Source organism: Engystomops pustulosus, chromosome 9, assembly GCF_040894005.1.
Source record: "Engystomops pustulosus chromosome 9, aEngPut4.maternal, whole genome shotgun sequence".
Lineage (NCBI taxonomy): Eukaryota > Metazoa > Chordata > Amphibia > Anura > Leptodactylidae > Engystomops > Engystomops pustulosus.
In genome coordinates this window covers 90678892-90692326 of record NC_092419.1, presented here as the reverse complement: position 1 = coordinate 90692326, position 13435 = coordinate 90678892, and the positions used below count along the sequence as shown (strand labels likewise).

The window sequence follows — 13435 nt, the reverse complement described above, 5'->3', positions numbered from 1 at the left end:
GTGCATGTCGGCAACAATGCGCCACAATACGATTGCATGCGGCAAAAACCTGGAGCAAATCGGTAATTTTCAGGAAAACCGACGAAAATTAGCGATTCGGGCTTTAGTAAATGACCCCCATTGTGTATGTATGTTGTGCATATAAAGTGTATGTGAGATCATAAGTGACTGAGAGCAGAACTTTATTAGTTGGCCATGGCAACCAATCAGAGCTCAGCTTTCATTTTCCCACAGCTGTTTATAATATAAAAACTGAGCTGCCATTGGTTGACAGTTTTACCTCAGACACATGTGGTAAATGTGCCCTGTGTCTGTATATTTCGGTCTAGTATATATTTGTACTCTGATGCATAATGTGCAGGATGGGGATGGATTTATGTATATGGGGCCTAATACTAAATTTGCACCAAATCCCACTGGAGTATGGTTATGACTGCTGGCAAAAAATTTGCGCTGCACAGTACAATATTTTTGCTGGTGAGACCCTGGCATCAACATAGATTTACCCGAATAAAAAAAATCCCTAATACAAACATAATAATAATTATTATTAACCCCTTAGTGTGGAGGTGACATTAGGGGGGAAATAGGCGCAATTCCTGGCCCCACAGGCCCTGATAAACACTCCCCAATATTCTGAGTATTGTATAGATGTGTTGGCACGTCACTGGGCATGGATGGCAGGGGAAGTAACGATACAAGATGGGGATAATGTCCAATCAGCCTCCAGGATTAGAAAACTGACTGCAACATTTCAGATATAACAAAGGTGTCTGAGAGTAAAACTGTTCAGGTTGCTCTCGGAAACCAATCAGCACTCAGCGTTCATTTTGCAACAGCAGTTTATAAACTGAGAGCTGAGCTCTGATTGGTTGCCATGGGGAACTGAAAAAGTATTCTGTCACACACTTCTGATACACGTCTTTATTTTGATGTTATTTATCAGTAACTTCTTCACTGAAAAGCTTGATAGCAAAATAATGCAGCGGTCATATCCCCTCAGCGTCATAGCCCCTGCTGCTTGAAACCATCAAAAGGAAGCTATCACCTAAAACTGACCAATTAGAGACAAGATGACGAAGCCCCTCCCACTTGAAATTGACCAATCAATAGTAAGATTATGCTGAAACTGACCAATCAGGAGCAGTGTTATACAACTGTGCCCAATGGAATTGTCTTGGTTATGATGTCACAACCACCTGGAGTCAAAGAATTGTAAACAAGACTGTGCGGCCATATTCCCCCCACAGCAACCATTCAAGAGCCGGATGGTACAAGCCTGCCACCCAATTTGGGTAAAAACTCCAGCGCACAGCCAGTGGGGACCGACCAGCCAGAGGTGCTGCGACCATAGGACGTCTACAGGAGCCACATGAGACCAGGAAAGGACAGAGAAGACAACTAAAGAGGAAGAATAATTCACAGGTCACTTATGTGTTTTATCCATTGTAAATAGGATGTTCTATGTTGTGAGGAGCCATTAGATGGGGGGATTATGGGGGGACACTGCTGCTACATACTGTATGGGGGGCACAGCCGCTGCCAATGGGGGAGGGGAGGGTAAGAACACAGTCCCATTGCCATAGGTGGTAGTGTCTTGGTGCTAGTAGGGATCAGTGGGTACGGGCACAGTGCTGCTAAAAGCAATATAGGAGTGGGGAGCCACTGCAAGTGGGAGTGGGTAAGGGCACATTGCTGCTGCCAAAGTGCCGGGTATGGTTATGAATACAGTGCAGATGCCTAGTAGAAAAGGTGCCATTCAGGGGCGGACTGGAGGGCCTAGGGCCCACTAGTGAAATAGATTCTGGGGGCCCACCTACTGCTACATGGAAATGTTACCTGTACGTTTATAGATTGCGTTTTGAAAGGCACAAAACATCCATCAGGTATAATAGATCCCAAAACACATCAGTATTAATGATAGTAAAAAGTATTTTGAGATGTGTTTGTGCAACGCAATGCAAACACATAATGTGAACGCAGCATAAAAACGTGCACAAGATGTGATTGAATTGTGATTTAAAATGCATTTTAGGGGGTTTGAGCGTTCCTCACCCCTCCCCTCTCCATAGAAAGCCCATTGGCCAGGTCATGGTGCAGTGAGACACAGGGGGACATTTACTTACCTGTCCTGTCGCGAACCCCGAAAGTGCATTCTCCGTCCGAAATGCACTCAGCCGCAAGTCACTAAAATGGTGCGCCCGATATCCTGCATGTGTCGCTGACATGCTTTGTGCAGCGCTGCGTATTCTTGCTGGTGCATGTATTGCTACACTATTTTAGAGTTAAATCCTGCACTCAGTCCGAATCAGTCAGATCGTACAACGGCCTGCCCCCGCCCATTTCTGTCGCAGCTGCGCCAAAAACTGATCATGTGCGCCAAAATTCACAGTTAAATACCTGTCCCAGCGGCGCAATCCCCGAAAAAGTCGGAATTTCCGACGGAAGAGCGTCCGCGGACCCTTAGTAAATAAGCCACACAGTGTACTTACTGCATGGTGATTGGGATCTCTATGGGGGTCCTGATCTGGCCACAAATTGTAGATCCAGGTCATGGCCCCCATTATGGTTATGTGCATGAGGCCTAAGGGTGAAAAGGGAAAAGCTAGCTTACCTGTTTTATATTGTGGCTGAGACTTTGATGTGTATCATAAGTTATTCTAAATTATTTATTCACAGATCATTACTATTGTCCTATAGACCTGCACAAGATCTTCATCCCTGAAAACCTGCACATGACATTTTCGGCTCCATGCATCAGCAAACATTCTCGGCTCCACGCATAACCGAAGAACTGCAAACCTGATCCTGATCTGCACAAGACCTTCAAGACTCCCCTCATCACTGAAGACCTGCACAAGACCTTCAAGACTCCCCTCATCACTGAAGACCTGCACTAGACCTTCAAGACTCCCCTCATCACTGAAGACCTGCACAAGACCTTCAAGACTCCCCTCATCACTGAAGACCTGCACTAGACCTTCAAGACTCCCCTCATCACTGAAGACCTGCACTAGACCTTCAAGACTCCCCTCATCACTGAAGACCTGCACTAGACCTTCAAGACTCCCCTCATCACTGAAGACCTGCACAAGACCTTCAAGACTCCCCTCATCACTGAAGACCTGCAAACCTGATCTGACCAAACCGAAGCCAGAATCCAGAATTTCTGCCGTAGGCCCAAAGGAAAGCAAGGACTCCACAACGATGAAAAAGAATTACATGAGTATTTTTAGAGATTACCCTACTCAAATCATGCCCTGTCAGCAAGGTGTTCTCAGCAGCTGTGCCACCTCCTCCATGACTATGAGCTGAAACCCAACTCATCAGAACCACAATGCGTGGCACTTGAAGGTGCAGATAGTTTGCTCTGTACTTTAAAAGGGTTGTCCACTTTGAAGGAAATCCACCACTCAGACACGATTAATGCTAAATACACTTACTGGTCGGCCTTTTTTCATGCACTCCAGAACATATCTTGATTAGTCCCAAAACACCTTTATTACAAAAAAAATATTGACTTTTCAAAATATGCAAATTAGTGGGGGGAGCTCCTGTGGACATCACACAAGTGACCTGGCACTCTATCAGTTGCTAATTATGCACGCCTACTGCATGTTATCATATCTACTAACGCCAATCCCCGAGAGCCAGTGATGTTACCCAGCTCTCGGAAGGTTTTGTGATGACATGGCTGCTGCTTAACAGGGATGGGGACCGCGCATGTAGGAGGCTTCACAAGAGCTAGGTGATATTACCATCACTCGTTAAGGGGGACAGGAGTGGGTAGACATGATAGCATGCATTACATGTGCATAATTAGGAACTAAAAGAGCTCCAGGCCACATGTGTGACATCCGCAGGAGCGTCCGGTGCTAATTAGCATATTGTATAAAGTCGATTTCTTAATGCAATCAATTTTAGTGTTTCGGGACTAATAAAGATATGTTCTGGAGTGCGCAAAAAAAGGCCGACCAGTAAATGTATTCAGTTTAACTTGTGCTAGGTATCCTTTAAGCAAATTTCAGCAAATAATTAATATTGTTTGGTTAATGAAAATATATACAATTTTCCAATATAATTTGTATCAGTTCTTTGTGATTTTTAAGATCTCGGCTTGTTGTCAGTTTAATGTAATTTATTAGGAAGCTCCATTGTTTACTTCGGTTCATGGTCAGGCACCTGTGTGGCATCACATGACTGATGTTTGTCCACATGAGTTACATAATAATACTTCCTGTTAAATGGCATTAAACAGACAGCAAGCAGAGATGTTGAAAACCATGAATTGATACAGAAATTATAATGGAAAATTGTATACATTTTCATTACACAAACAATATCCATTGTTTACTAAAATTTTCTTTAAGTGGACAACCCCTTTAAGTTCTCTTCCCACCAGTTCATTTCCCTTTTTTCTGCCCTCCATTTTCACCTCACATGGACATTCACTAGGTGATGGTGTGAGGTGGAAAAGCAGGGTAAGGTAAGGAGATTTGGGCTTCGGGTATATTCAGGATGGAGGGGGCACAGCACTTGCACCTGAGAATTGCTCTATATTGGTGGTTCTATTGTTAAAAAAAAGTTTTTATGCCCTTATTAAAGTTTTCCAGATCTCAACAATGTATTATATAATGTGATACAGAACATGGTATATGCACAGTTGTGGTGAAAACAGCCTCGGGGCCCTCCCCCAGCATAACCAACACACAGATTAACCAGTAACAATACGGTAACACATCGCCCATACACACTAATACACATAGCGATACTGACCAATGACACGCTCTCAATTTAGAATGCAAAAGAAAGGAAACAAGTTCCACAGTTCAAATAACATTTTGTTATATTATAATTCTTACATTGGCTGATGGACAAGACCCAAAATCTGATATGTAGTACAGGATGGAGACAACCGTCTGCGGCTCCGGCTCGACTGCCCTTTTCTTTGAGTGGCCCCTCAATGTTGGGAAATGGGCGGAGGACATTGTCTCCATTAGAATGGGCCTCCCTGGTGCTGGACTCCTCTACCAGAGTCTTAGCGGACGGTGATATCACCAGACCCTAGACATGTAGTGGATGTGCGGTGTATATGCACTCAGGGGCGAACTATACGTACAACAACATATCAGTAACATGGGCACTTTTTACTTGGATGTGTCCACAGCTTTTCTTTTTAAAAAACAATTTTATTACCATTTTTGGTGGCACATAGACAATAATGCAGTACAGTAACACATAATCACATACAGAACATGATACATGACAGTAGTTGTGATACAAACAGCCCAGGCCAAATCCTCCTCCCTCCCCCAGCGTAACCAACAAAAGGAACAACCAGTAACAATATGGCCACACATCACCCATTATATACTCATACAAATAGTGATACCAGCCAATGACATGTTTCAGGATCAGAATTCGAAAACTAGTTTTTATAAACAATTTTATTAACATTTTTCGCAAATAATGGCAATAATGAAGTGCAGTAACACATAATGACATACAGTACATAATATATGTACATAACATTCTGATAAGCCATGAATTCTACATTGGCTGATGGACAAGACCGAAAATCTGATATGTAGTACAGGATGGAGACAACCGTCTGCAGCTCCGGCTCGACTGCCCCTTTCTTTGAGTGGCCCCTCAATGTTGGGAAATGGGCGGAGGACATTGTCTCCATTAGAATGGGCCTCCCTGGTGCTGGACTCCTCTACCAGAGTCTTAGCGGACGGTGATATCACCAGACCCTAGACATGTAGTGGATGTGCGGTGTATATGCATTCAGGGGCGAACTATACGTACAATAACATATCAGTAACATGGTCATTTTTTAACTTGGACGTGTCCACAGCTTTTTTTTTTTTAAAACACAATTTTATTACCATCTTTGGTGGCACATAGGCAATAATGCAGTACAGTAACACATAATCACAAACAGAACATGATACATGCACAGTAGATGTGATAAAAACAGCCCAGGCCAAATCCCTCCCTCCCCCAGCGTAAACAAGAAAAGGAATAACCAATAACAATACGGCCACACATCGCCCATTATATACTCATACAAATCGTGATACCAGCCAACGACATGTTTTAGGATCAGAATCCTAAAAATAGTTAACCATTTTTGGGTGCACATAGCAATAATAAAGTATAGCAACACATGAGATACAGAGAATAATATATGCACATAACATTCTGATAAGCCATGAATTCTACATTGGCTGATGGACAAGACCGAAAATCTGATATGTAGTACAGGATGGAGACAACCGTCTGCGGCTCCGGCTCGACTGCCCTTTTCTTTGAGTGGCCCCTCAATTTTGGGAAATGGGCGGAGGACATTGTCTCCATTAGAATGGGCCTCCCTGGTGCTGGACTCCTCTACCAGAGTCTTAGCGGACGGTGATATCACCAGACCCTAGACATGTAGTGGATGTGCGGTGTATATGCACTCAGGGGCGAACTATACGTACAATAACATATCAGTAACATGGTCATTTTTTTACTTGGACGAGTCCACAGCTTTTTTTTTTTCAATAAACAATTTAATTAACATTTTTGGTGGCACATAGACAATAATAAAGTACAGTAACACATCATGACATACAGAACATGATACATGCACAGTAGTTGTGATACAAACAGCCCAGGCCAAATCCTCCTCCCTCTCCCAGCGTAACCAACAAAAGGAATAACCAATAACCATATGGCCACACATCGCCCATTATATACTCATGCAAATAGTGATACTGGCCAATGACATGTTTTAGGATCAGAAATCGAAAACTAGTTTTTATTATCAATTTTATTACCATTTTTGGGTGCACATAGGCGATAATGAAGTACAGTAACACATAATGACATACACTACATAATATATGCACATAACATTCTGATAAGCCATTAATTCTACATTAGCTGATGGATAAAACCAAAAATCTGATATGTAGTACAGGATGGAGACAACCGTCTGCGGCTCCGGCTCGACTGCCCTTTTCTTTGAGTGGCCCCTCAATATTGGGAAATGGGCGGAGGACATTGTCTCCATTAGAATGGGCCTCCCTGGTGCTGGACTCCTCTACCAGAGTCTTAGCGGACGGTGATATCACCAGACCCTAGACATGTAGTGGATGTGCGGTGTATATGCACTCAGGGGCGAACTATGCGTACAGTAACATATCAGTAACATGGGCACTTTTTCTCGGATGTGTCCACAGCTTTTTTATTTAATAAACAATTTTATTAACATTTTTGGCAACACATACTGTAGGCAATAATGCAGTACAGTAACACATAATGACACACAGAACAACCAATGACAATATACATTTTCACATAGTATCACTAACTCTATTAGTATCTGGATGGGCTGACAGCTTATACAAGTCTAATCATCCCAGTCTATTCTCCTCCATGACTCCTCTACGTCCTATGGGAAAGATGTAGATGCCACAACCTGTGGATGTGTCCACAGTTTCCATAACATTCTGATAAATTATAAATTTGGAAAAATGAATAAGTAACATTGAACCACCAGACTGATAGATTTTGATAATATGGTGATATTTTTTCCCTGAACCCTAATGTGATTTGTGTGACGGTAATCTCTGAACAATGCTGTGGAATGTTGTCCTCCTATAAGTAATAATCAATGTGAGTCAACGAGGGTTGGACCTTGATTGTTATTGACTTGCAATGTTATGAGATTGTTAAATGAATGATCATATATTGTGAAAAATAAAACTCAATTTCCTTGTATCTGATATCTCTGTTTGTACACACTTAATGCTTCTAGTACTAATGCACTCATTGTACTTACACTGCTTGTATATAGAGGTTGTACCATTAGGATGGTCAGTGGTGCCACAATACTCCAAGGGGCCCCAATGCAAAATTAGGAATTGAGCCCCATATACCTAAACTTTGCTGATCCTTCCCATGTCACAAATGAAACTTTGGAATACACAAATTCCATAAATAGGCTGCAAACATATACACACATACACTCAGGGGCGTAAATACAGAGATAGCAGCCATAGCAGCTGCTATGGGGCCCGGCATCCAACCTGACACACTGAAGAGTGGAGGATGTGCACCATTATATACATACTGTGCTGCACATTGTACAGCATAATGGGGCACATTCACTAAGAACATTGCAAGCTGCAGTATGTACAGTGTGCAGAGGGCACCAGATTCATGTATTGTGTCACCCATTCTTCCTGAATCTGGTGCCCCCTGCACTGCCCCAACAGAGTGCACCAACTTTACTTTTGGGTGTGCGACACTTCTGTCAGACTTTGCATGTTAAATGTGGTGCAGGGTCCGGCACTGTGCACTGGAGCGCCCATTTCAGTGACGAAATTTGTGTCACATGAGGAATAGTGCAGCCACGACACAAAAATGTTTCATGTGACACATGTGGTGCTGACACTTCTTAAATACCTGTGCAAGCAGTTTGCACATGAAAGAAGATATCACCAAATTATTGAACTGTACAAAAACTAACTCAATCAGACATCACTTTAATATTATACTTTATTGAAACCTGATAAAATCACATAAGACAATAGTGAGTAAGACTACAATGGATTAAATAAGCATGTGTCCAAAATAACGGTCACCGAGGGCCTAAAGGTAGGTTATACAATAGTAAATTCATTAAGACTTGCAGACTGGACAATAGCAACAGTCAAAGGGTAAAAAAACACATATATAACCCAAGATTACAAGCAGGATTAACCCCTTAAGGACGCAGGGTTTTTTCGCTCATTCCATTTTTCCGTGTCCAGAGCTGTGTGAGGGCTTATTTTGTGCGTAACAAATTTTACTTCTCCATTGACATTATTTATTATTCCATGCCGTTTACTGTGAATTTGGAAAAAAATTCCAAATGTGGAAAAATTGGAAAAATATTAAGTTTGCGTCATGTTCATGGGCTCAGTTTTTAGAAATTTAACCGTGCGCTCCAAATAACACATCTAAGTTGTTCTTTGGTTTGGTGAGATCACGGTGATACCGAATTTATATCGGTTTTATTGTGTTTTAACACATTTTCAAAAATGAAACTAATGTGTATGAAAAAGAAAAAAATTTTTTTGCCATCTTCTGGCGCTAATAACTTTTTCATACTACAGTGTACGGAGTTGTGTAATTTTTTCCAGAATGAGCCGATGTTTTCATTGCTACCATTTTGACGTCTGTGCGACATTTGGGTCACTTTTAATTCCGTTTTTTATGTGAAGTAAAATGGTGTAAAAGTTGTGTTTCGGACATTTGGCCGCTATTTTCCGTTATGGGGGTCACCGACGGCAATAACTGCTTTTATATTTTGATAGATCAGACATTTTGGGACGCGGCGATACCTATTGTTTCTGTGATTTCTACTGCTTTTTACATTTTGAATGCTGCAGGCATCTTTGCCGGCGGCGGCCGCGATTGGTGCAAGCAGTGGGGGTTATAAGCGGTGGGGCTTGCTGCAATATGCAACAACCCCCACCTGTGTATGAAGAGGGCTTCCCGTATCTACAGCGCAGAGCGGCATGGGGTTAAGGACTAAGAATACCAAAAAAGAGGAACACACGCAAATGCATCCGACACAAATCCACACACAAATAATTCAACACAAATTAGGGGGGGGTTCGGTGCTCAGTCGGTTTTTGAGCCAGATTTATCATACAAAGTCCAAATGAATTGTGTTTCAAGCCCCATGTATAAGGGTGCAGCTGCCACTGGGCCCGGAGATGAAGGGGAAGGGATAGATAATCGATAAGGAGGGAGGAGGGATAGAGAATCAATTACATGCAAGCCTATAAGAGGGACCTGTACTATGCATGAACTAATAAAGAGTAGATGAAGAATTTAGCATGAACTAATATAAGGGGGAGCTGGACTGTGCATTAATTAATTTGGGGACATCTGAAAGTTATTTCAAAAGGGGCCCACTTTTTTTGTAATGTGTAAGTGTGGGAGCAGGACAGGCCCCGACACCTGCTGGCTCTGCCCCTCGCCATGCCGACGCCGCCCCTTTTTTCGGTTCGGGACTTTAACTGTGCCCGATGGAGAAGAAAGCAATGATGATGCAGAGAGTTGTAAGCTGTGTACAGGCAGGTCGACAGACGCGATATGATGATGTCATCACCTGCCGGCCTGTTGTACAGAGCAGCAGAGAAGAGGTGGAGCTGCTGGGGAACCTGGAAAGGTGAGGTATGTGGTGTTTGTTTTTTTTTAACTATTTTACAAAGAGGAGAGGGGGCCACACTATGAGGGGGGAGATAAGTGGGGCCCACAAAAATATGGGGAGATAAGTGGGGGCCCCCTTAAAAAGAGGGAGGCAACAAGATGGGGGAGGGCCCACAATGAGAGCTGGAGTTGTGAGTGGGTCAGAAAAAGAGGGGGAGGTGAGTGAGGGAGATACCAGGGGCCCCACAATAAGAACGGGAGGTACAAGGAGACAATATTAAGAGGAGGGAGGTGAGAGGGGCTATAAATGAAGGAGGGGTGAGAAAGGGGGTACCGAAGATCAGTGGGGCGCACAATGAGAGGGGGAGATACCAGGGGACACACAATAAGAGGGGGAAGTTGAGGGGGCTACAAAATGAGAGGGAGATAAAAGGGGGCCCATTATAACCTGGATAATATTGTTCATAATATGATTGATTTTGTATGACGCTTTACTAAGAGCGTTAGTGGAGGGGCAACGAACACTCTAAATTTCAGGAGGGCAAATTTTCAGCAACTAAAGGAAGACCTTATAGGCATAGACTGGGACAATGTTATGAAAGACAAACCCCCCCCCCCCCAAAAAAAATGGGACTTTTTCCCATATATTCTAAAAAAGTCCTGTGAGAAACACATACCATATGGGAAAAAGCATAAGAGGAACAAGAAAAAGCCAATGTGACTAACTAGTCCTGTAAGGAAAGCAATAAGCGAGAAAGATAAGGCGTTTAAGGTGCTAAAACGTGAAGGTAGCAATGAGGCATTACAGGAATATAGAGAGAAAAATAAATCCTGTAAAAAGCAGATAAAGGCCACAAAAATAGAGACTGAGAGAAATATTGCCAGGGAGAGCAAAAATAATCCCAAATTATTTTTCAAGTGTATAAATGATAAGAAACTAAAAACATAAAGTGTGGGCCCCCTTAGGAATAACATGGGGGTTATGGTGGAAGGAGATGAGGAATGGGCCAATCTAATGAATGTCGCCTTCTCGACTGTCTTTACCCAGGAAAATCCCCTGGTGGAAGACACGATAAGGAATAAATTCTCTTTGGAATGTCAACAGTTTAAACCAGGAAGAGGTATGGCGTCACCTCACAACCACTAAGATAGATAAATCACCGGGGCCAGATGGCATACACCCCCGGGTTCTGCATGAACTATGTACCGTGATATACAGACCACTGAGATTCACTGAGGACTGGTTATGTTCCACAGGACTGGCACATAGCAAATGTGGTACCAGTATACAAAAAAGGATCAAAAAGCGATCCTGGAAACTACAGACCTGTGAGTCTAACTTCTGTGGTGGGGAAAATATTTGAGGGGTTTGTTAGAGATGCTATCCTGGAGTATCTCACTGTGCACAACCTTATAACCCAGAGTAAGCATGGGTTTATGAGAGATCGGTCCTGTCAGACTAATCTAATTGGTTTCTACAAGAAAGTAAGTTCCAGACTGGATCTAGGGGACACTGTGGATGTTGTATATCTGGACTTTTCTAAGGCATTTGACAACGTGCCACATAAAAGGTTGGTATATAAAATGAGAATGCTGGGACTAGGGGAAAATCTGTGTATTTGGGTATGTCATCGGCTTAGTGATAGAAAACAGAGGGTCGTCATTAATGGCACATTCTCAGATTGGGTTGAAGTTACCAGTGGAGTGCCACAGGGGTCAGTATTGAGGCCACTTCTTTTTATTAATGACTTTTTTTATTAATGACCTTGTAGTGGGTTTACACAGTTAAGTTTCAATATTTGCAGATGATACTAAGCTGTGTAAAGTAATAAATACTGAGGTCGATAGTTTAGCATTACAGAGGGATTTATGGAAGCTTGAGGAATGGGCAGAGAAATGGTTGATGAGGTTTAATGTAGATAAATGTAAAGTTATGCACTTGGGCCATAGAAACAAAAAGTAAAATTATGTTCTAAACAGTCAATTACTTGGTAAAACTAGAGCTGAAAAGGACTTGGGGGTATTGTTGGATGGTAAACTTAATTTTAGTGACCAAGCAAATAAAATTATATGATGTATCAAAAGAGGAATAGATTCTCATGATGAAGACATAGTTTTGCCCTTATACAAATCCCTGGTCAGACCACACATAGAATATTGTGTACAGTTTTTGGCACCAGTGTATAAAAAGGACATAGTAGAGCTGGAACGGGTGCAGAGGAGAGCAAGAAAAAGATTATTAGGGGAATGGGGGGACTAGAATACAATGAAGGATTAAAAATTTGGGATTATTCAGTTTAGAAAAAAGACGACTGAGGGGAGACCTCATTACAATGTACAAATACCTGAACGGACAGTACAAGGATCTCTCCAAAGATCTTTTTTTACCTAGGCCTGTGACCAGGACAAGGGGGCATCCTCTGCGCCTACAGGAGAGGCGATTCTACAATCAACATAGACAAAGGTTCTTTACTGTAAGAGCAGTGAGACTATGGAAGTCTCTGCCGCAGGAGGTTGTTATGGGGGACTCTATGTACATGTTCAAGAGAGGCCTGGATGACTTTCTGGAGAGAAAAAATATCACGGGTTATGGGGATAAAACATTTATTTAATTCTTAAAGTTTGAACTTGATGGAATGGTGTCTTTTTCCTGCCTTATATACTATGATACTATGAATAAGAGTAGGAGATACGACATTAAGATGAGGGAGGTGAGAAAACCACAAATGAGAGGGGGGAAAAGAAGATGGGGGGGGGCAAGATAGGGGGAGATTAGAGTGTGTTAGAAAAAAAGAGGGGGAGATGAGGAGGCATACCAGGGGATCCACAATGAGAGGGGGGTGAGGGGCTACAAAATGAGGGGGAGATACAAGGGTCAACATTAAGAGAAGGGAGATGAAAGGCTGCAAAGAAAATGCGGGGGACCAACAATAAGAGCAGGTCAGAAAAAGAGGTGGGCTCAAAATAAGAGAGCGGGAGATAAGGGGCTACATAATGAGGGTTGGATTGAGCAATTTTACAATAAAAGGGGTATATACAAGGGGGCCCATAATTAGAGGGGGGAGAAGAGAAAGACCACAATAACAGGGAGGACATGAGAGGGGACCAGCAATTTTTTAGTATATAGCCACTGCCACTCAGTATATAGCCTGCAGCCCCTGCCTCCCAGTATATTGCATGTAACCCCTGACCCCCAGTATATTGCCTAAAGCCCCTGCCCCAAGAATATAGCCTGTAGCCC

The 13435-nt window shown here is 42.6% G+C and overlaps 1 long non-coding RNA gene across 1 annotated transcript; it reads left to right on the top strand.

Moving 5' to 3' along the window:
* Window positions 1-850: 850 nt before the first annotated feature.
* On the top strand, window positions 851-7775 carry LOC140077242 (uncharacterized). The gene is made up of 2 exons (XR_011849740.1): window positions 851-1425; window positions 2680-7775. It is a non-coding gene; the product is annotated as an uncharacterized lncRNA (long non-coding RNA).
* Window positions 7776-13435: the final 5660 nt, after the last annotated feature.